General features: G+C 46.9%; 1 pseudogene; it reads right to left on the reverse strand.

The window, feature by feature from the left end:
• The window catches only part of LOC105529659, a 66948-nt pseudogene extending 43516 nt beyond the window's left edge, over nt 1-23432 (reverse strand).
• Between the last annotated feature and the right edge of the window lie 1490 nt (nt 23433-24922).

Here is a 24922-nt window from a genome sequence, read left to right on the forward strand (position 1 = left end):
TAAATACTGTATTAGGCCAATGTTGCAGTGCTATAAAGAAACACCTGAGACTGGGTAATTTATAAGAAAATAGGTTTAATTGGCTCACGGTTCTGCAGGATGTACAAGAAGCACAGTGTCGACATCTACTTTTAGGGAGGCCTCAGGGATCTTCCAATCATGGCAGAAGGTAAAGGGGGAGCAGGGGTCTCACAGGGCAGGAGCAGGAGCAGCAGCAAGAGAAAGAGTCGGGGGAAGGGCCACACTTCACAACAACGAGATCTCACCAGAACCATTGAAAGGACAGCACCAAGCCATGAGGGATCCTCCCCTATGACCCAAACACCTCCCACCAGGACCCACCTCCAGCATTGGGGATTACACTTTAACATGAGATTTGGGCAGGGGCAAATCTCCAAACCATATCAAACACTTATTTGTTACTGGGTTCTGATGATAAGCATGAACCCTTTATTGTTTATTTCTTTTTTGTTTTTATTATTGTTATTTTTTGAGACAGAGTCTTGCTTTGTCACCCAGGCTGGAGTGCAGTGGTGTGATCTCGGCTCACTGCAAACTCTGCCTCCTGGGTTCAAGCGATTCTCCTGCCTCAGCCTCCGGAGTAACTGGGATTACAGGTGCCTGCCATCATGCCTGGCTAATTTTTGTATTTTTAGTAGAGATGGGGTTTCACGATATTGGCCAGATTGGTCTCAAACTCCTGACCTCAGGTGATTCACCCACCTTGGCCTCCCAAAGTGCTGGGATTACAGGCATGAGCCACCACGCCAGGCCTTTATTGCCTTTATTGTTTATTTCTTAGCTGAAATAAAGAGAGTTGCTCAAGGCAACTGATGACAGAATGAGAAACGCAATATGGTGGGTCCGTTGGCCAACTTGCAGATTCCTTTGCTATGTCATCCTTAGGGTAAGGGAAGAAAGACTCCATGGTGGTCATTGAATTCCTTTGCCTTGATTGTGGGTGGAGAAGGGGCTTGTTGGCAAGGTTCTGAGTTCCTGGGCTATTTGCTGGAGAATTTCCTCCCTTTGGAGATCCCACAGAAGAGGAACTAGAAGAAAACTGAGTGTGTGCTCCAACCAGTCTTGTGAGGAAGTCCAAATCCCGAGGATCAGAGTTAGAGGCAGGGATCTGTGAACCCGGTAGTGGGGAATGGCAAATGGATGCATGATTGTGTGGTGCAACGTTATGACTGGCTTTTTTTTTTTTTCTTTGAGACAATGTCTCGCTTTGTCACTCAGGCTGGAGTGCAGTGGCACGATCACCATTCACTGCAGCCTCAACCTCCCGGACTCAAGCACTCCTCACACCTCAGCTTCCTATGAGTAGCTTGGACCACAGGTGCACACCGCCATGCTCAGCTATTTTATCTGGAACCAAATGTCAATTGTGCTCTGTGAGCACCCCTGCAAAAAACAGATCCACGTGTTGGTGTCAACGGCCAAGTAAACAGTCCGTGGCTCAAAGGCTATTATCTCTGTTAGGCATGTTGGTAACTGATGCCCATTCAGAGCCCCCAAACCAACTGGTTTCACACCCACAGACAAAAACCAGATCCTAGTTTGCCAGGTCGAGGGTGGCCCATTCACAGGAGGGTGAACAGAAATTGCAGGAGACTGTTGACTTCCTGTTCATCAAATGATAATTCTTGTTAAATACAATTTGGAATATTTTATTTATATTTTTTCTTATTGTTTAGTTTTTAGTCAGATCTATCTTTCACATGACGAAGATACAGTTTTAGGTTTTAAAGCACAGTTCAGCCTTGGGGGGTGGATTGTGGAATTGAAGTTAATTTCCTGGCTTCCGAGTTTCATCAGAAGACTCTTAGATACCGCCTTGTTGCAACACTCTAACAAAAAAGTTCAGTCCCCCTCCCTCCTGCAGCAAGTTAGGCATGCTGGACTTAATTTAATCTTCCTTGGACAGGGATCCTACATTGCCCTGGGACCAGCGTTCAGCTGGGCTAACAAGCCCTCCACTTTACTTTAAGGGTGATTTCTATATAATGGCCCCAATATGCACTCTGGAAGTTACATTTTCAATTAAGTCTCACCCATCTTCATCAACAGTGACTCCTTTCTTGGAATCAGACTTTGGAAAACAATTTTGATTGAGACGTGTTCGACTCATTGAGGATACAGAGTGCAGGTTGAGTATCCCTAATCCAAAATGCTTTGGCCCACAAGTGTTTCAGATTTCAGATTTCTTTTCTGGACTTTGAAATATTTTCATGTATTTATGAGATATCTTGGGGATGGGACCCAAGTCTCAACATGAAACTCATTTCTGTTTCATATACACCTCATACACAGAGCTTGAAGGGAATTTTATACCATATGTATATTTTGCATATGGCATAAAAATATATAGATATATTTTTGAGACAGGGTCTCACTCTGTGTCCCACTCGGGAGTGCAGTGGCACGATCATAGCTTACTGCAGCCTCAGCCTCCTGGGCTGAAGCAATCTCCCGCCTCAACCTCCCAAGTAGCTGAGACTATGGGCATGTGCCACCACACCCAGCTAATTTTTAAACAATTTTTTGTAGAAACAGGATCTCACTGTTGTTGCCCAGGCTGACCTTGCACTTTTGGGCTCAAGTGATCCTCCTGCCTAGGCCTCCCAAACTGTTGGGATTACAGGAGTGAGCCACCACGCCCAGCCTATATAATATTTTTAATAATTTCGTGCATAAAACAAAGTCTTAACCACATTTTAACTGTGACCCCTCCCATGAGGTTAGGAGTGGAATTTCCCACTTGTGGCATCGTATTTGCACCCCAAAAGCTTGGGATTTTGGAGCATTTCAGATTTCAGATTTTTGGGTTAGGGTTGCTCAACCTATATTTTACTTTACTTTATATTGTTAGAGACAGAGTCTCACTGTGTCACCCAGGCTGGGGTGCAGTGGCACGATCATAGCTAACCACAGCCTTGAACTCCTGGGTTCAAGTGATCCTCCTGCCTCAGCCTCCCAAATCACTGGGATTACAGGTGTGCACCACCGTGCCTAGCTTCAACCTGTATTTGTAAATATTTTTTGAGTTTATGGTGAATGCTATCTTTTTTTAGTGAGACTATGAAAATCAAATACAGATCCCCAAATGGTATGGTGGGAAGTTTGGTAGATTCACAAACTCCTTCAGCTCTAGAATAAGGGCGATAATGCAAATAGAGTGCTTCCTCTGAATTTATTTGCCCTAATTAACCCTTCCTCCTGGCCTTGGTACCCTGGAGGTAGCTTAGAAACAATGTTCAGGCTTAGAGAGAAGCTCAGATGGTCCCACTTGGGTATGCAGGAGGCCTTTCCTCGTGGAAGCTGTATGGGGAAAGCAGATAAGCATTGGGGTCTCCAGCATAATTTTTCTGATAGTGAAAACAAGAAGTGCTGCAGGTAATCAGTCTTTATTTTCTTCTTTTTCTGCCTTCATCCTTGGTCTGTTTGGCAGTTACCCAAATTACAAGACTTGACAGTCGTTTCTATTTAATAAGCTTGCTTTGAAACTCAAGAAGCATCCAGTGTGCAGCTCTGTCAACAGGGAATCATTAATGCTGAACAGACAAAATGTGCATGTTTAATTGTTTTCATTGAAATAAGCGCCCCATGTACCCCCTGCTATTTGCGAGTACACACAGGTTAACTAAGACCAGGACACCAGACATAGCTGCCGTCTCTGATGACTTGCTTAAGCATGTGAAAACAGAAAACAGGCTTGGTTTTGGATGACAAATAGGATTTCACTTTTTTTTTCTGAGATAGGATCTTGCTCTGTCACCGAGGCTGGAGTGCAGTGGTGCAATCTCAGCTCACTGCAACCTCGACCTCCTGGGCGCAAACAATCCTCCCACCTCAGCCTCCTGAGTAGCTGGGATCACAGGCATGCACCACCACACCCAGCTGATTTTTGTATTTTTAGTAGAGATGGGGTTTCACCATGTTGCCCAGGCTGGTTTTGAACTCCTGGCCTCAAGTGATCTGCCTGCTTTGGCCTCAGTGCTGGGATTACAGGCATGATCCACTGCTCCCGGCCCGAATTTGCTTTTTTACTTTCACCTTCCACTTCCACTTTAGCCTAATTCCCAAAGTGAGATGAGTCTGATTAACAGAGGAAGAATGAAGACATTTAAAAGCTTCTTTGTGGACATCTATGTCTCCCTTCCTGGACAGGTGGTGGTTATCAGTAAAAGCTAAGACACTGGCAAAACTTCTTGGCATTCCGTTAGAATTTTAGTCAGGCTGCTGTACATCCCTGTTTCATAGGAAAAACTGGGAACCAGATTTTTACAGGACCCAGAAACCTGTATTTCTTCATATGTGAGAAGACAGGAATGTTGGCCCGACTATCAGTGAATATCCTGAGTTTTGCTACCTAATAAGGCCCGTTTTTCCTTCCTTCCTTCTTCCTTCCCTTCCTTTTTGTGCTTCACTTAAGAACCATGAGAATTATAACCCTACTTCCAGATTCTTGATTCTGAGATGGTGGATTTGACATGGTGCCTTTTCCCAGCATGGGGCCATCGGCTTTCCATCCAAACCGCCTCAACTTGCTGCAAACGGAACTCAGTGTCTTCCCCACGCAACTCTGTCCCTCTTCCATCTTGTTTACTTAAATCGCTCCCTCCTCTAACTCATCCTGCCTGAAACCTTTCCATCACCTTTTAACAAATTAACCAAAGTCCATCTACATACAGAGAAGCAGACCTATGATAGGTCCACAGCTCCCCAAACCTCATAAACAGAACGCTTCCCTGGAAGCAGCACCAGGTGAAGACGCGGAACACTGCCAGCGCCCTGCACGCCCTTCTGCCTCTTTTGAGTAGACGTCCTCCTTTCCCCTTTATCCTGGAGCCCTCCTGCTTCCTGGGCCCTCTTCTCCTTTGTCCCTCAGTCCCATCAGCGCTTCTCCCCATCTGTTCTCACTGTCAGCTTCAGGCTAGAACACAACTCTATCATGTCTGTTTCTTGTTCAAAAACCCTCTCTTGTTGTCCAGAACTATGGTGTAAAAAGAGCCCTCAGTTTCTTAACCTAGACTCCAAGGTCTGCTGGGACTTGACTTCATCCCGTATTTACAGCCCTATTTCCCACAATTTTTCCTCGAACTCCTTAAGATTGAGCCAAATGGAAATATGTAGCGACCCGGTAATATGAATAATAATGACAATAAAAATAACTGAATGGTTTTGAACGTTTAGCAATGCACCAACCATGCTCTTGGTTAAGATGTAATCTATTTTGTTCTTCATAGCAATCTCAGGAGATAGGTGATATTGCTAACCCCACTTCGCCAGAAGCTGAGTGACTTCCTCAAGGTCACACATCCTGTGAGTCACAGAACTGCCATCAAGACTCAAAGGGTCTGAGCTTGGGGCAAGCTCTATGTACAAGTGCCAAGGTTTCCTGCATCGGGATTGTGCTCATGCCGTTCCACCATTTAGGGCGTACATGACCTATCTTTATCCACGTCTGACCCACTCTGCAAGACGCAGCTTACATGTGTCCCCTCCAGTGGGCTCTCCATGGTTCCCTCCTTTGGTAGTGATCTCTGAACACCCAGAACATTTTCCTCATCCCTCTTCTGACACATTTCCTTTAATTCATTTAGCAAATACCGTCAATTCTCATTATTCAAAGTAGCGATGTTCTCTAAAGACTCCATGCACACCAAATTAGCAAATACTAAACTTCTGCTCCTAGAAGAAACACACAGGTCGGGGTCTTGGAGCCTCTTGTCAAACATTTTTGTCAACCGATCAATACATAATCTTGTTTTGTGTGTGTTCTGCTGAAGACACCTCATTTAATATATGTTATTGATCCATTAAGGTTGAACTCACAGCCAACGGCACTGTAACTCACACCTGAATAACAGGTGTCGAATGTGTATTTTGCCTATAAGGCACATCACAGCCTACTTGTTTTAGGAACAGAAGACAGGACTTCAGCTCTACACTTGGGGACCATTTTAATACGTGAAATCATCAGTTAGAAGTACAAACATGCAAAAAACATGGCACGAGGTAGGCTGTGAAAAAGACACTGGTTTACAGCAATGAGAGCTGAAACAGGAAGGCAGAGGGTCTCCTCATTTGACCTCAGCTGGGAACATGCATGTTGAGCAACTTCAAAGACTTTCACCACTCTGTGCACATCCGAGGATGACTGTGAAGCTCACCTCACTGTGGATCACCCCCTTACACAGCTGCTGCACTTCACGGCCTAGTCATGGCACTCCGCATGCATGACCTCCCATCCTCACCTGTCTTGCCTGGGCACTGATGGATGACTTCCTCAAGAACTGGATCTCAGGATGTCTGGGGCAGAGCTCTGAGCACCCCTTAATGAGATGGGATTCCAAAGGATTCCCCTGAAGCCCTGACCAACCCCTGATGCAAAGGGATCTTGAGCCCCTGTGGTCTCACCTACTTAGATACCGATATTTGTAAATTTCCTCCTTTGCTTTGTGAATGCTCTGGCTGTTTGTAAATTCCTCTCACTGATTGCAGATCCTTTTACAAAGCCACCCACTCAATGGTAGGATCCCTGTCTCTCTTCTCTCAATGCTAGCATAGAGCTTCGCCATGTAAGTGGTTATTCAATTAAATAAAACTTGAAAACCTACATGAGCAATACCATTAATTAGAAGGCACTTACTTTATTTCAAAAAGAGTTATGTGAGACACACTCTGGTCTGCTTGCTAGAGTCTTCCTATTTCTTGAGCATACATCTTGTTGCTTTTGGAGGAGGATAAGATAAGAATACTGAGTGGCTTAGCTTGATTTTGTAGTCCCTTTGAGTGAACTAGATCCCTAGACCTGGGTTCGTGGAGCCTGTGGAGCTGAGGCCAATAAGAGAAGCGAAGTTCCTCAGAGCCCAAGAACTGTTGACCTTGGGTCCTGTAGAAGAGTCAGCAGGGCTGGAAATGCAGGCAGAATATTAGCTAGTATTGCACAGACACTTCTAATTGTTTTTTGTTTGTTTGTTTTGAGACCGAGACTTGCTCTGTCACTCAGGCTGGAGTGCAGTGGTGCCATCTCAGCTCACTGCAACCTCCGCCTCCCAGGTTGAAGCTATTCTCCTGCCTTAGCCTCCCAAGGAGCTGGGATTAGAGGCACCTGCCACCATGCTTGGCTAATTTTTGTATTTTTAGTAGAGACGGGATTTTGCCATGTTGGCCAGGTTGGTCTCGAACTCCTGACCTTAGGTGATCCGCCCGCCTTGGCCTCCCAAAGTGCTGGGATTACAGGCATGAGCCATTGTGCCTGGCTCAGACGCTTATATTTGTATGGTTCTCAACATGCAGGTATGTGTTTTGTAACCAAGCATAGCCCCCGCTGGACATCGATGGGTTAGTTGGTGTGACTGGGTACTCTTTTCTTTTCTTTTCTTTTCTTCTTTTTTTTTTGAAATAGAGTCTCACTCTGTTGCCCAGGCTGGAGTGCAGTGGTGCCATCTTGCCTCACTGCAACCTCTGCCTCCCGGGGTCAAGCGATTCTCCTGCCTCAGCTTCCCAAGTAGCTGGGATTACAGGTGCGTGCCACTACGCCTGGCTAATTTTTGTATTTTTTGGTAGAGACAAGGTTTCACCATGTTGGCCAGGCTGGTCTCAAACTCCTGACCTCAAGTGGTCCGGCCGCCTTGGCCTCTCAAAGTGCTGGGATTACAGGTGTGAGCCACTGTGCCGGGCTATGACTGGATCCTTTCATGCTGGTCTTTCCACTTGTCTGCAGTCCTGGAAGTAGGCTACTTTGGGCAGCTGTCCTTGGCTGCTGCTCCCCTGCACCTTAGGATCCTTGTGAAAAGTGACTCTATGCAAAGAGACATGCAGCTAATGCATGCTGCAGGGTGAGTGGAGAGCCTGGGAGCTGGGCTGCAAAAACCTATGCAACCCAAGCCCGATCTGCCTGACCTTGAATTGGTTTACTACATGTCTCTCTCTTACCAGGCAAGTCTCCAAGGAGTCTTTCACTTTGGACAGTGCATCCCCAAATCAAAGATTGATTCATAAAAAGAACTGATGAGATGTTGCCTTTTGCTCAGGCACCCTATCACTCATGTTTCTCCGGAGTCCCTTGCCATTTCTTCCTTGCTGACTCAGAGTAACGATGGAGAACAAAAAGCCAGGAGGATAGAAAAAAGGAAAGCCGCGCTACCCGGAGAGTCTGGGGAAAGAGTCAAGCTTCTCTTCCCAACCCGCATCTTTTTTGGTTGTTGTTTCAAAGAACTTACTTTGCCCCATTCAAGCTGCAGGGAAATCTCTTTTGCTAGAGGGTGCGATCAAAGCAGGTGGGGCATCTCCATGCAGTGTGTAGGTCACAAAATAACTCTGAGGACATCAAAGGCCTGTGGGACATTGCACAATGACATACTGGACCCGTTAGACACGCAGTGGGTTTCGCTTCCTGTACATTTCTCTGAAAAACCTGCCGAGTCATCAACAGTTATCACCACCTTGCAGAATTTACGAAAGCTTCTAAGCAGTCATCTGTATAATTTCTTTTGCGTCTAGGGCTCCTTGTGCTCTTGTAATTTAAAATGTGTTTAAATAATAAAACCAACACACAACCTGGGGCAAAATTAAAATTCCAGGGAAGGCAGGTGAGATTTTGCTGGATGGGATCCTTCAAGAAATGTGCAGATAAAACAAGGACCAGCAGCTCCTTTTCCTGAGTCTCCTGGAGCGAGCAAGTCATTGTTAGGTGCATGGCTTGATAAAGAGAAGTGACAAGAAGATGGTATTTTAGACACTGAGAAATGAAAGCAAATGTGCATCATATCTAATGCAAAGTATTACTGCCCCTAGGAAAGGAAGGTGTGTGCAACCACAATGAAAGAAATACACATTTAAAAAAATTGCCAAGTTAGCAGATTTCTGTCTCAAGAATGTAACAAAAGCATTTTTTTTATCTTGAGGATTTTTTAAAGTTAAAAAAAGTCAGCTCCTAAGAAAAGATAGGAATGTGATTCCTGAGCTGAGGGTATTTGCATTTTGAATTTTTGTTCCTACCTTGCAAGTAGGAATTGTGCCAAAAAAGCATAAACACAGAGAAGGAAATGGGTGTTTGTATTTGCAATACCTGGCTCAGGAGAGGAGAGAAGCCAAGAAGAAGGGTGTGTGATTCACTCCTGAGTGCACCTGGAACCCAAGCGGCCAGAGACATGAGTTGTGGGCCAGCAGGTGGATCCCGTGGCCGCAAAATTTTGCTGTGCAACTGCTCGCATCAGTGGTGGTGTGGACGCCTTTAGGCAAGGTGTGTCTGTGGCTTGCTGGTATTTCAGCCAAGGAATGTGTCAGAATAAGCTCAGCAGCCACAACAAGAGAGGATGTGTAGTGTTTCCGGGAGGGGCTTATGTTGTTCTCAATTTCCGGGTACAAGGCTGGGTGCAGTGGCTCACTCCTGTAATCCCAACACTTTGGGAGACCGAAGCGGGCAGATCACCTGAGGTCAGGGGTTCAAGACCAGCCTGACCAACATGGAGAAACCCCATCTCTACTAAAAATACAAAATTAGCCAGGCATGGCGGCGCATGCCTGTAATCCCAGCTACTTGGGAGGCTGAAGCGGGAGAATCGCTTGAACCTGGGAGGTGGAGGTTGCGGTAAGCCGAGATCGTGCCATTGCATTCCAGCCTGGGCACCAAGAGTGAAACTCCGTCTCCAAAAAAAAAAAAAAAAAAATTCCGGGGACAGAGTGATGTTAGACCAGACGGTGGGTCTCAAACTGTGGGTGTGTTTCAGCCACCTGTGGTGTGTGTTACAAAGGCAGTCGCCTAAGATCTCACGCTGGAGCTGGGACCCACGGAGCTGGGCAGCTTGAGGTAGTTCCAAGTTCAGTACAGGTGGTTCAAGGTCCCTACTCTGAGAAACTGACATCAAATGAAAGAACACGAGTTTAGCGTGACAATCCTTTACCATCACACTTCACCATTGGCAACCCACACTGCTTAGCCACATTCAAAGTCACTGGCAAGTGATTTTATTTTATTTTCAAGCGTGGGACAACTTAATTTTGTGAAATGTATATTTTTTGGTCATAGCATAAGCTACCACTCCTCAGTTCTTTTTGGCTGTTTTACAAACCAATCAGGAAATGTATGGCAAAAACAGCAAAAGGGAAGTCGATTTTAAAAATGTACGATGCATGTTTTCATTGTGTAGACATTAATAATGAAAACAAAAGGAAATTTTTGGCTCTCGAGGAAAATGGAAGTGCCTCAAACGTTAGTTTTTTTTTTCTTTTTTTCCAAATACCCAGACGTCAAGGAGACTAAAATGTAAATTTTAACCTAAAAGTATGAATGTTTTGGGTAGCTGGTTATAGTATCATCCTTGTGATTTGGAAAACATTCGAATGTATCCTTTCCCTGATTATATAGAGATTAGCTAGTATTTTATGTGTAAGCAGGGCCAGCCTCGCTGTCTTGTGACAGTTCAGTCCCACATGGACTGGTTTAATGTTCTGCAACCTCCATATTGCAATGCCTCATCATGTTGTCTTCGAGTTTGTATTTTGAAAGCAACGGTCTGACGGGACAGTGGAGCATGAGCCCAGGGCTTGGAGGTGCCACCTTCCTGCCTCCTAGGATGGACTCTCTGTGCTCTGCTTCCCTGCCCCCATCCAACGATGCGGCTACCCTCCGCCCTCTGGCAGGCGTGGAGAGGTTCAGGTCAGCAGGCATGTGCCCCACTTGCCAAGTCGTGGGTGGGACCCCAGGAGCCTGTGAGAGTCCACATTGGCCCTCTGAGTATCCCTATGCCCAAAGAAGTGCTACATTAAAAGTAAAAAGCAAAAGCCAGGCGCAGTAGTGTGTGCCTCTAGTTCCGGCTACGTGGGAGGCTGAGGCGGGAGGACTGCTTGAGTCCAGGATGTCAAAGCTGCAGTGACCTATGATTGCGGCATTGTATTCTAGCCTGGGCCACAGAGCAAGAACCTGTCTCTAATAATAATAATAATAATAGGTGAAAAAACACCATGACAGGTCCAGAACGACTGGGGAGGGGGGAAGGAAAAATCTTTTCTGCTTTTGAAAAAAGGACCCCAAATTTACATTTTGCACTGTGCCCCACAAATCATGCAGCCGGTCCCATGTGTAAGTCATGTATGAACACATCGCTCCACTGCAGGATAATGGATGCAGGTCCAAGAAAGGGGAAAAGGATGACTCATTCCCACACAAACAATTCACAGGGAAAGAATTCAGATGGCCAATTGCTCACCTAACATAGTTTATAATTCCTAACATAGTTATACAGGTGTTGCAGATTAAATTTTAAAAATCCATGGATGCTCTGTTTATTTTTAAAAATAGTTATGCATGACTTTTTTCCCCAGTGCAGCTCTGTGCAGGGACAAGCAGCTGGATGGAATCATGCCCAATAGCTCCCTGTAATGTAGAAGTGACACACTGTCCCCAACCTGCCAGGTCTGGTTCCTCATAGGCGGGCTACTCTCCAGGTGTTTGAAGGGATAACTTCAGCAAGGGAAGAGATCCCATGATTCCCCCAAAGACAGGAATGTGCATTTGCCTAGTGAGAAGGCAGAATGGCACTCAGGAGGTGCCCCAGGGACTGGTCGACAGCCAGCAGCAGGAACAAGGACTGGCCAGATCCCTGGTCTTTGCTAATTTCATAGAGCCCATTACCATGCTCTGCTGCCAATGGAATTGTGTCTTTTTTTCCAGTTATTCTTACAGTGGGTCGTCGTCTTCTTTTTTTAAAATTTCCTTGCAGAACTCAGTCTACCAATGGATCTTCTAAAGCAGTTATCCATGTAACCTCAGCAAATAGGCATGGTTCTTTCTCCCACCTCAACAAAACACAGCACATCTGGTATTACATAATTGGTTGGAAAATATTTTGAGAAAAAGTATATATGTTTTCATATAGTTAAAAATCAGCAAATTAGAAATATATTTCTGTAGACTCTTAAGTCAGTGATTCTCAACTGGGGGCAATTTTGCTCCTCCCATCCCAGGGGACATTTGGCAATGTCTGGAGACAATTTTGGTTGTCACAACGGGGGGTGCTCCTGGCATCTAGTGGTGGAGACCAGGGATGTTGCCAAACATCTTATGATGCACGGAGCAGCCCCCTACAACAGAATTATCCAGTCCCAAATGCCAATGGTGCCGGGATTGACTTACATAAACAATTCTATTTTTAGAAGTGTTATTCATTTCCATTCCCCAGCAATAATCTAGCATTATTTCTTCCCCAAGAGAAGCTTCCATGAACCAGAATTCAGAATATTAACTTATAGGAGAATGCCTCCCAAAAGGCGATTATGGGTTTGTCTCTATCATAAAATAGAGAGGAACGTGCAGTGAGAATGTTCACAATGGGAGCAAAGTGGAGGCATGCAGCCTGCCTTGGGAGTGTTGGAAGGGGTGTATCACGAAGCTCCAACCTTGCCAGTACAAAAAGGCAAAAAATGGAAAGCTGCCAGGCAGCTTTCAAGAATTTGGTTGTGCAGGCCACACCCCAGATGAATGAAACCCCAGTCTCTGTCAGTGGGACCTGGGTCGTGGGAGTGTTTGAAGCTCCCAGAGTGTCCCCAGTGTGGGGCCAGACTGGAGCATCACGGGACACATGGTTAGATGTGGGGTGAGCGGGGTTAGCTGTGCAGGAGGCAGTGACCAAGGGATAGGAACAATACCCCTCCACATAAGCTAAGGCAACGGAAGCCTGTGCAAATCCACTGCGAATCAGCCCTCATTTAAATAACGACTGTACAGTCAGAGACTGTGGCTGGGATCCAATGTTGACTGGGGTCTACATGGCACACATGGGATTAATAACATCAAGCACGGAGATATTGGCAAGAAGGGGGAAGGAGAGGCAGGAACAAGCTCTCTTTTATTCATTACTGAGAATTCTGCTTTCAACTTATTTTAGAGTTAACTACAAGATCTGTTTAGTCAATGAAGTGACTGGAGCCTTTTCTTTTTTTTTGTTTTTTTTGAGACAGGGTCTCACTCTATCCCCCAGGCTGGAGTGCAATGGTGTGGTCTCAGCTCACTGCAACCTCTGCCTCCTGGGCTCAAGCGATCCTTCTGCCTCAGCCTCCCGAGTAGCTGGGACTACAGGCACCTGATACCATGCATGCCTGGCTAATGTTTTTTTTTTTTTTTTTTTTTTTGGCAGAGTCTCGCTCTATTGCCCAGGCTGAGTGCAGTGGTGCCATCTTGGCTCACTGCAACCTCTGCCTTCTGTGTTCAAGTGATTCTCCTGCCTCAGCCTCCTGAGTAGCTGGGATTACAGGTGTCAGGCCCGCCACGACACCTGGCTGATTTTTGTAATTTTAGTAGAGATGGGGTTTCACCATGTTGGCCAGGCTGGTCTTGAACTCCTGACCTCAAGTGATCCACCTTCCTTGACCTCCCAAAGTGTTGGGATTACAGGCATGAGTCACCATGGTTGGCCAACCCTGGCTAATTTTTGTATTTTTTGTAAAGATAGGGTCTCACTATGTTGCCCAGGCTGGTCTCGAACTCTTGAGTTCAAACAATCTGCCTGCCTTGGCCTCCCATAGTGCTGGGATTGTAGGGGTGAGCCACTGCACCGGGCCGAGACTGGAGCCTTTTCTGTAGTTGAGACCACAGTTTCTCCACATCAGCACTGTGAACGTTTGGGACTGGAGTGTGCTCTGTGGTGGGGCTGTCCTGTGCATGGTAGGGGGTTGACCAGCATCCCTGGCCTCCACCCATGGGATACCAAGAGCACCCCCTGCACCTGTTTGAGACAACTCAAAACGTCTGCAGACATTGCCTAATATCCCTTGTGGGGCAAAATGCCTGCTGGCTGAGGGCCACTGGTCTAGACCAATGCTTTTTAAATTGCTGAGGTGCTTATCTCAAAAATTAGTTGGTCGTACATTCAGTTGAGTGGGCGGTGACTAGCACTGAAAGCATGAAATGGAAGTGGATAGCCCAGAAAATTATAGAATGAGTCCATGGCAAGGGGAAGGATAAGTTCACAAGCATCGTATCACATTTTGGTCACATGTATGTGTACGTGGGTCTTGTGTTTCTGTGTGAAATGTACTTCTTACTGTGGATGGGAGTTTCCTGGGGGGAGAAGGAACCACCAAAGAGCTCATGCTAGTCAGATGAGGTTAGTTCAAGGAAAACCTAAGGAGGCAAGGCTTAACCTCATCCATCGCCAGTGACATAAATTGATGGATTGGTATTATTATTATTATTATTATTATTTTAAAGACAGAGTCTTGCTGGGTCTCCCAGGCTGGAGTTCAGTGGTGCCATCTCGGCTCACTGCCCGAGGTGGATGGATCACGAGACCATCCTGGCCTTCATAGTGAAACTCCGTCTCTACTAAAAATACAAAAATTAGCTGGGCGTGGTGGTGCTGCCTGTAATCCCAGCTACTCGGGAGACTGAGGCAGGAAAATCCCTTGAAACAGGGAGTTGGAGGTTGCAGTGAACTGAGATGGTGCCACTGCACTCCAGCCTGGTGATAGAGCAAGATTCCATCATAAAGAAAAAAAAAAAATGTCACTCAGTTTCGGGTGTGGTGGCTCACGCTTGTAATCCCAGCACTTTGGGAGGTTGAGGTGGGCGGATCACTTGAGGTCAGGAGTTCAAGACCAGCCTGACTAACATGATGAAACACCATCTCTACTAAAAATACAAAAATTAGCCGGGTGTGGTGGTGTGCGCCTGTAATCCCTGCCACTCAGGAGGCTGAGGCAGTAGAATCACCTGAACCCAGAAGGTGGAGGTTGCAGTGAGCTGAGATTGTGCCACTGCACTCCAGCCTGGGGAATAGAGCGAGACTCCATCTCAAAAATAAGAAAAAATAAAATCCACTATCCTGCTAAAATGCACATATGTGTATATATCAATATACAAAACATTCTTTTTTTTTTTTTTTTTTTTTTTTGAGGCGGAGTCTCGCTCTGCCGCCCAGGTTGGAGTGCAGTGGCCGGATCTCAGCTCACTGCAAGCTCCGCCTCCCGGGTTCACACCATTCTCCGGCCTCAGCCTCCCGAGTAGCTGGGACTACAGGCGCCCGCCACCTCTCCCGGCTAGTTTTTTGTATTTTTTTTTTTTTAGTAGAGACGGGGTTTCACCGTGTTAGCCAGGATGGTCTCGATCTCCTGACCTCGTGATCCGCCCGTCTCGGCCTCCCAAAGTGCTGGGATTCTAATAGAGAATATAACAGAAGGGAACATTTCCACTCACCACCGTCAATATTTAGGTTTTGCAGGACATCCCCAGAACACAGAGGGCAGTGCTTTGGGAGAGAGGGCTCCTCCCGAGGCTCTGGGATATTGGGATATTGGCGACGCCCCCCAGACACCTGGAGCACCCCCCACTCACCTGTTTTGCTTACCTCTTTTCTTTTTTTTTTTTTTTGTTGAGATAGGGTCTTGCTTTGTCACCGAGGCGGGAGCACGGTGGCACGATCATGGCTTACTGCAGCCTCAACCAATCCTCCCACCTCAGTTTCCCAAGTAGCTGTCACCCTCTTTTCTGATATAAGGTCTAATTAAGGTCAAGAATCAGCTTTGGGCTTGGAAACTTGGCCAGTGTTTTCTGCCTTTAACTAGAAAGTTTCAAGCAGGAATTCCAAACAACCCCAGTGCAGGCAATGGCAACAGACAGACCCATGGTGCAGGAGAAACTGTATTCATTTCCTGCACTGAAGCTAGTGAAGAACAAGGTGACTTATGTGATTACACAGTGGGGAATAACTTAGGATACCGTCCTTAAACGTTAAACAAGAGGAATACTGTGCAAGAGGGAAATGGTTCCTACATTCTGGCATATACAATTCCACGCGGTGGAATTTAAGCCCTCATTTAAAGTATAATTTTGAAAAATATTTAGTGACCTAGAAAAATATGTATTTCTTAAGACTAGGTAACCAAATCGGAATGCTAAACTATTTATACAGCGTGAACCCGATTTTATTATTTACCTCCCCTCCACCCTCAACTCCCATTTTTGGATGGGAAAATTCTTCCACACAGAGGAAAACGACAGGCACGTCATGAATGCAAACGTCAACGTTGGTTTTCTCTGGGAATTTTTATTTTATTGGACAGACAAGTGGCTACACTTTGCTTTTTATTAGAAAGAGAAGACGCTTTAACATCTAAGTAATGAAGTCACAGCGAAGTGAAGAAGCCCCTTCACCCATCAGATGGCTTAAGAATGCCATCCTGGCGTCTTCCATAACTCCTCGAATCCCCTACTGCCCTGATGACACAGAATCAGAGGCTTCCAGGGGTACGCTGAGGGGGCATCTGATGCGCACGGCAGCTACTGGGCCCCAACTCTGGAGTGTTCTCACTCCGAGATTTAATTATAGGGCGGGGTCGTCAGGAGCAGGTCTCCCACTGTCCTGCAGGAACCCTTTTTGACCTTCAGTAGAGACAGAGCCCTAAAACTTTGGGCCTGATTTTCCCTTCCCCAACTCCTCCTCGTGCTCTTCCCAGGCACTTCCCCACCCTCAAGAGACTCCCTTCTTTACCTCTGTCCCCAAGTCCCTCTCTCCCCAGGCCTTCTCAAGGGCTCCCCCGCTGCAGGACCCCTCTGCCGTCCCCTTTCCTGTTTCGGAGTGTCGCGGGGTTCTGGAAACCACAGCCCCCTCAACAGCCCTGAGATCCCCGGGGAGGAACCAGCGAGCCTGAGCCCTGTTTTGGGAGCACAGGGAGACACCCGCGGGCGGCCGGCGGCGTGGGGGCGGGGCGCTGAGAGTGCGCAGCTCTTCTAAGGTCGTCGGTAATTCCTTCCCGGTCCATGTAGGCCGCTGGCACAGACCGGCCCCAAGAGTCTGATCCTGGGGGAGGGGAGGGGAAGAGAGGTGAGGGGAGGGGAAGAGAGGTGAGGGGAGGGGAAGAGAGGTGAGGGGAGGGGAAGAGAGGTGAGGGGAGGGGAAGAGAGGTGAGGGGAGGGGAAGAGAGGTGAGGGGAGGGGAAGAGAGGTGAGGGGAGGGGAAGAGAGGTGAGGGGAGGGGAAGAGAGGTGAGGGGAGGGGAAGAGAGGTGAGGGGAGGGGAAGAGAGGTGAGGGGAGGGGAAGAGAGGTGAGGGGAGGGGAAGAGAGGTGAGGGGAGGGGAAGAGAGGTGAGGGGAGGGGAAGAGAGGTGAGGGGAGGGGAAGAGAGGTGAGGGGAGGGGAAGAGAGGTGAGGGGAGGGGAAGAGAGGTGAGGGGAGGGGAAGAGAGGTGAGGGGAGGGGAAGAGAGGTGAGGGGAGGGGAGGAGGCTGGAAGACGAAGTGGGAGGAGGTAGGTTGTGGCCTAAACCCCAGTGCAGGGAGAGGAGGCTAGGAGGGGGAAGGGAGGGACAGAGAGGGGATGAAAAGCAGAGGAGGAGGGGGAAGGGAGGAGAAGGAGGAGGCAGGGATGCGAACCGGAGGAGGCGGGAGGACGGAGGGGGTGGAAAGCAGGGGAGGATGGGGAGGGGAGAGGTGGAAGGGAGAAGAAGGAGGGGGAGGGTAAAAAGCAGAGGGAGAGGGTAAAAAGCAGAGGGGGAGGGGAGGAGAAGGGAGGAGGTGAAAAACAGAGGGGCAGGGGGAGGGGAGGAGGAGGAAGGGGGATGGGAGGTGAGAGAGAGAGGGAGGATGAGGGGAAGTGAAAAGGACGAGGGGGAAGGGAAGTGAAAGAGGGAGAAGGGGGAGGGGAAGTGAAAGAGGGAGGAGGGGGAGGGGCGCCACCCAGCCTCTTTCCGGAGGAGACTCATTTAGATGCAATGGCCAATTTTTTTTTTTAAACCAGACTGTATAAATTTACAGTTTCCTTTTCAGCTGAAGCAGACAATGTTAAAACACATTAGATTTTCTGTTTCGGAATGCAAATTAAACATAGGCAAGCTCTTGGAAGGCTTCATTGAGGGCTTAAGAAAATAGGAGATTGAAAATGTCGACGCTTGAGTAAGGCAAGAGATTTTAGCCTTGTAGCAATGTGGTCCTGTGTGTGTTTACTTAAAAAGAGAAAACTGCTTAATAATAAAACGGCCCTAGTCTTCCTTGAACATAACAGGAAGCACTGCTTAAAAAAAATTTCTTTTTTTTTTTTTAACAGCCACCATTTATTTGTCGGTGCACAGGGAGGGGGTGCGGTTGAGGCAGGGTTGGGGTAGTCACGCGGGCACTCCCCAAAGCCTGCTCACCCGGCCCCTCCAACCCCAAGGAGTAGAATCTAGAAGCAGCCCCTAGGGGCTCTCCCCTCTAATCTAGAAATGACTTTCCTAAGTAACTGTCGCTATAAACTAGGTTCCTTTCTGTTCTCTGTCCCCCTTTTTCACCCCCAAAGCAAAAACAACAACACCACAATCTAATAGAAAAGCCCCTCCCACCCCAACTAAAACCGAGCAGAACGCTGGCCCCAAACTCTGCTTCTGCTGTTCCTGCCCCTGTGATGGGAGCCTTGTGGGCTATTTTCTGCTCTTTTCTTCCCCTGGAGAGTTATTTAAGGCCTTTAAATGCCATTCTGTGCACACATAACTTAAAAATGGTCTGGCACGGGGGAAAAGTTGGCAAATGTCTAGTTCACAATCTGTTGCCATTATGTGAAGCCAGATTCAGTAAAAACTCTATTGGCTTCCGGAGCCAGGTTATGCAACATCTTAAAAGGGTTTGGGGATGTGTCTGTAGAAGGGGGAAGGGGGACCTGAGAGGGGATCTGGGTGTCGCATGTAAGCTTGCTGTACTGGGGATGGCCGTGGACACAGACGGGTGTCGGGAGCTGCACCATTTCAGTCTTAAGAGCAAGAAGCCCCCCTGCATCTAACTGTGTGGGCTTTAAAAATGGGGGTGAAGGGACCAAAAGGCATCCCTGGGCCATGAGTTCCTGCAGGGTCTCCACATTGAGATGGTGAGTGGGGGATGGGCCCGTATGAGCCGGCTAGGGCTGCCATGTCAGAGCAGCAGACATGGATTCCCTCACATTCTGGAGGCCACATGTTTGAAACCCGGTGTCACAGGGCTGCTTTCTCCCGCAGCTCCTCTCGGTGGCTTGTAGACGGCCTGTGTCCTCCCATGGTTGTCCCTCTGTGTGTGCCTGTGTCCTCATTGCCTCCTCTTGTAAGGACTCCAGTCCTACTGGATCAGGGCCCACCCTAATGACCTCATTTTAATTTAATTACCTCCTTAGAGATCCTGTTTCCAAATACGGTCACATTCCAAAAGGTAGTGGGGATTAGAGCTTCAGCCTTTGAATTTTAGGGATTATTCCCCGTTATGGGATGGGGAGAACACTTCAGAGGCTTGGTAAGGGAAGCAGAGTGGGTGGGGAAGGAGCTTGCACCCCTTGAGCACCCAGGCGTTGGGACGTCCCTGGCCCCTCAGCCCCTGGGTTTACAGACTGGAGAGCAGGGTGCTCCCAGGGAAGTGGGAGGGGTGGGGGCAGGGTAGCTGTTAACTGCTAGACTTGGGCCTGTCGCCCATATGACAGCTGCATTTTCAATTCTCTTTTGGAATATTCCTTCTGTATTGCAGTTTCACTGTAGCCTGAGAGCCAGCTGGATAAGCTGCTAGGGACACAGGATTCCCGAGTGATAGCGCAGGGCAGCAGTGGTGTCTCAGGGTCTTGCTCACATCTGTGTGCTTGGCACCTGGGAAGGAGCTCCAGGTAATTCTGCAGACTAAAGGAGGGGAGGAGCAAGCTCACCCTGTGGGTTTTCAAGATGTTAATTTAATCTTCCTTGTTTGTACTTGACAGAAACCACAAAGCTTGTTCATCCAAAGTAGTGTCTTTTGTGGTGAAACGATTATCAGTAATTATTAAGAAACAGAGGGAGTCTTCTCCTTGGCCACCGAAAAACTCAGAAATGTGGGGAGAAATATCAAAGTTGTGGATGATCTGATATCATGAATTTTCTCGGAAAGGAGATGACCAGAGGCGAAAGTGTACTAGAGCTTCCGTCTCGGTGGCTTTTTTTAAGGTTTGGTTCCAAGTGGTGGTGACTCCAGAGAGTTGATGATCTCACAATGCTTTTGAATTTGCACAGCGAAGCCTTCAAGTCCTGCCTTGGCAGTTTCAGCAGAAGCATAAAGGATTCAAGGAACCACAGACACGATGGTGGAGACATTTTTGGTGGTGATTTTCCTGGCAAAGCCCTGGGGAGCCGGCAGGCTTGGTCAGCCGTAGGCAGAGTTTGTCCTTTCCCTCTGGGGGAAATCCACTTTGTCCGGAACACTCTGGAGTCCTTCGGGTCATTCACTCCCGAGTCCTTCGGGCCATTCACGATCTTTCACCCTTTCTTCAAGCTCACCGCTCTCTTTAAGGAACAGCTGAGCGTCCCTGGAGGCTCCAAGTCTTCTCTTCTACTGAAGTGTGCCAGCAGGAATCTCTATCAGGGTTCCTAAGAGTTCTGTACCTGAGTGAATGCAGACCTTTTGCACAAATTTCTAGTAGGTGATTCACTAGAGGCCAAAGGCAGGGGAAATATAATCATTCACTCATTTTTTTCATGCCTTTTGTTTCCTTCTTCTAAACTCTTGCTTCTTTTGTGTGTATTTTATTTTGTTTGCCTTAGCTTCTTAAGTCAGGGAGGGTTGGAAGGGAAGGAAGGTGTTTGAAATATACGAGTGACAAATGAACGGAAATTTGCTGCTTGGTGATAGCACCAAAGGGAGGTGAAAATATGTGTAGTGGACGTTGGTAGTTTTGGTCTGACTCCATGTTTGGCCTCTATCTTTCGGTTAAAACAACTCGAATTTTCTCTGGGGAACACAGGCTGTTATTCTCAGTCCCTGAGATACAGAGCTCCAGCGCTGGGGGCCCAGGTCTGGCCAAACGGCATCTCACTTTCCTTGGCCACGGCGACTTCTTTGACCCATCGTGACCCAGAGACAGCCAGATCTGGGCTTCTATTAGAATTCTTGACAAAGAGTTTTTTTGGTTTATTTTGTTTTTGTTTGTTTGTTTGTTCTTTTTGCTAGGGTTGCTAAACAGGTACCAGTAAACCCAGTAATGAAAAAAAAACCAAAAAAAACCATCATTCTTATCACTCCTTGAGACCGAAAATGGTAGTGAGGAATATGGAGACCTCCCTGGATAGCTTGGGAATACCTGAATCTAGCCAAGCCTGAAGGCCACACATGACATTTGCAGTTATGTGAACCAATGTGTTTCTTTTCTTTTTTCTTTTCTTCTCTTTTCTCCTTCCTTTCCTTTCCTTTCCTTCTTTTTTTCTTTCTTGTAGCCCCATTTGACTTTAGTTTCAAATGCTTGTCACTGAAAAATGTTCTTGGCTTATTGAAATACTAACCTCTATTTTGTTGAGTATTAAAATTATAGGCTGGGCATGAAGGCTCACGCCTGTAATCCCAGCACTTTGGGAGGCCGAGGCGGGTGGATCACTTGAGGTCGGGAGTTTGAGACCAGCCTGACCAACATGGAGAAACCCCGTCTCTATTAAAAATACAAAATTAGCCAGGGGTGGTGGCACATGCCTGTAATCCCAGCTACTCAGGAGGCTGAGGCAGGAGAATGGCTTGAATCTGGGAAGGAGGTTGCGGTGAGCCAAGATTGCACCATTGCACGCCAGCCTGGGCAACAAGAGCAAAACTCTGTCTCAAAAAAAGGTAATAAAATGTGTGTGTGTGTGTGTATGTGTATGTGTATATATATATATATATATATATATATATATATATGATGCTGTTGGAGCCACAGAGAATTTTCCTCCTTCCCTTTCATTTTTTATTGTGACTTATGACCTATAAGTGTTAAAGAGCATTCCAGAGACATATACATGTTACTGAATCAGTGATTTCCCAAGTGAAGAGGCAGAACACTGCCATTTGCTCAGGGGCCTCCTATGATTACCATCCTACTAGAAGTCTCTCACCATTGGAAGCTACCATTATTTGGGCTTTTGGGGAAATCATCTTGCTTTTTTTTTTTTTAATCAGTTTGTCTATGTACACATCCTCAAAAAGAATTAATTTTGTATTAATGGAATCATACAGCATGTATCTTCTGGGGTCTTGCATCTGTCGCCAACATTGTATGTGCAATGTTCCTATCGGCTGTCACTATAGCTCATTCATTCTCAATGCTATCATAGCATCCCACGTGTGACAGTACACGATGTATCCATTAGAGAGTACGTTGTGTACTGGATGTTTCTGTAGAGAATTTATTGAAGTCGATCAGTGCAACAGAGCTCATATTGGAAACAAACTGAAATGTGCATCACTCTGTGCAGAAGCCCAGTCTTGAATCAGCCCAGCCATCTGCCTTCCTTGGTCCACATCCAAGCAGTTGATGGCTGCTAAGGAAAAATTGCATAACTGAGCAAATATGTGTTACTACAGCATTGTGATCTTCAACCCCAGCTGGGCCCTCCTGAGAGCAAGAGATTCTGTGCATCCCTCTTTAGCCCTGTCTTCCATCCTTTGTTAAATGATCAGTGCTTCCCCCAACCCCTTCCCTGCACATTCTCAGAAGATGGCTTTGCCTCTTTATGGAGGTCATTGTGCAGGAAGTTCTTTCATTTCTTAACTTAGCAGCAAGGAACCTTATCTACATCCATGCCCTTCATGCCTGCCGTTCCAGGGCCCAGTTGTCCCGTTATTTCCAGGTCACCCGCACTTGTGCCCTGCACCCCTGTAGTACCTCCTATCCTTGTCCTTTTGCTCTCCCTTCCCTACGTGGGGCAATCTGACCATATCTGTGCAAGTCCTTTGCCTTAAACCTCATCTTCATTGTCCCTGTGTGGAACCGGATGTTTTCAGTTCTCATCTGAATTACTGCGTTAGTTGTTCTGATTGGTCTCCCTTTAATGCTTGCCTCTTTTGGTTCAAGCTATATTCCTCTACAGAAGCCACAGTAATGTTTCTCAAATGCACATCTGACGATGTGAATCTGTGTTCATTTCCTGGGGCGGCTGTAGCAAATCACCACGAACTGGGGGTGGCTTACAACAGCAGAAATGCTTTTGTCACAGTTCTGGAGGCCACAGGCCTGAGATCAAGGTGTCGGCAGGGCTGGTCCCTTCTGGAAGTTTCTGGGGGAGACTCCATCCCATGCAGCTCTCTTAGCTTCCGGGCGGGGGGGGAGCCAGCAATCCTTGGTGCTCCTTGGTTTGCAGACTCACTGTCACTCCAGTCTCTGCCTCTGTCTTCACATGGCGCTTTTGTCCCTGTCTCTAATCTCCGTCTCCTTTCTCTTATAAGGACACCAGTCATTTGACTTGGGGACCATCCTAAATCCAGTGTGTTCGCACCTTGAGATTCTTGTCATTACACCTGCAGAAACCCTAATTCTAAATAAGGTCACATTCTGAGGTTCTGGGAGTTCAAACTTAGATGTATGTTTTGGGAGTTGCTATTCAGCTCACCATATACCCTCTTGCTGAAAACCCTTCCGTGGTCTCCCGTTTCCTTGCAGGGTATAATCTAAACTCCTTAGCCAGGAATATAGGCCCTTCCTGAACTGACCTTTCGCAGCCGCAGCTGCATGGCCTCCTGGCCCCACGTGCCTGCCATATACTTCGTTCTTCTGTGTGAACTGATCTTGCTGTCCCGGAGTCTCTCTGGCCTTTTCTTTGTTATTTAGTCCCAGCCCTGCAATATCCTCCTTACCTCTGGACTCTCCCATCTTCCTCCAAGTCCATGGAGTGCCCTGTGTAGACAGTCAAGAGGCCACAAAACCAAGTCACAGAGCTGACAACCATCCCCAAAGTCAACCAGCACAGCAGATTGGAGAGTGGGATTATATTAGGAAAGCTTAATCTCAAAAAAAAAAAAAAAAAGTCAAAATACACCTACTCATAAATTACCTGCAAGTAGACAAAAAAGAAAAAAGAAAACCTCATTAAAGAATGTGATTGCTTATGAAAATAGCCACCATTTCCCTTTGCACAGAAATTGCTTATGATTGTCAATAAGGAAGGGGAAACATGAGCTGTGGTCATCGAATTTGGAGATGTAACTGGATATTGCGGAAATATTTAAACAGAATTCTGTTTGTCTACACCCTATGGCTAAATAAGTAGACCATGCTGTGAATAGATAGCTCTGCATTTTAACAGCATATTTAAATTATGGCCACATTCCCAGACAGGACTGAATGGCCAGGATGACCAAACAATGTGCTGCTTAGTGGGGAGATAAATTTCCAGAACTCCGGCTCATGGGGGAAAAGCAGACTTTGGCATCGTTGGGTGCTGGGAACACAAGAATAAGACTCTCCATAAACCTGGTGTTGAGGGTGGCCTTTTATGGTTATTTGGTTTTATTTCACTTTTAGTTTTTTTTATTGTGGTAAAATATACGTAACACAAAGTTTGCTATTGTAACCATTTTAAGTGCACAAGTCAGTGGCATTAAGTGCATTCATCATTTTATTTCCTCTTATTAATGAATTCTAGATTGGACATAGGACAAGATAACTTCTAGTGAAGTAAAAAATGCAGACTGTTGGCTTGACTCAGTGGCTTACCCTTGTAATCCCAGCACTTTGGGAGGCCGAAGAAGGCGGATCACTTGAGTCCAGGAGTTTGAGGCCAGCCTGGCTAACTTGGCAAAACCCCATCTCTACTAAACATAAAAAAATTAACCAGGTGTGGTGGCGTGCACCTGTAATCCCAGCTACTCGGGAGGCTGACGCAGCAGAATTACTTGAACCTGGGAGGCGGAGGTTGCCGTGAGCTGTGATGGCGCCGCTACACTCCAGCCCGGGCAACAGAGCGAGACTCTGTCTCAAACAAACAAACAAAATATTTCTTTCTGTCATAGGTTTTAAAAAAATAGACTGCCAAGCGTTTGCTTTTTTGTTTTTTTCTTTTGAGACAGCATCTTGCTCTGTTGCCCAGGCTGGAGTGTAGTGGCATGATCACCGCTCACTGCGCCCTCAACCTCCTGGGCTCAAGTGATCTCCCACCTTGACCTCCCAAAGTGCTGAGATTACAGGCGTGAGCCACTACGCCCGGCCGAAAAGAAATCTTTCT

This window comes from Mandrillus leucophaeus, unplaced genomic scaffold, assembly GCF_000951045.1.
Source record: "Mandrillus leucophaeus isolate KB7577 unplaced genomic scaffold, Mleu.le_1.0 Scaffold777, whole genome shotgun sequence".
Lineage (NCBI taxonomy): Eukaryota > Metazoa > Chordata > Mammalia > Primates > Cercopithecidae > Mandrillus > Mandrillus leucophaeus.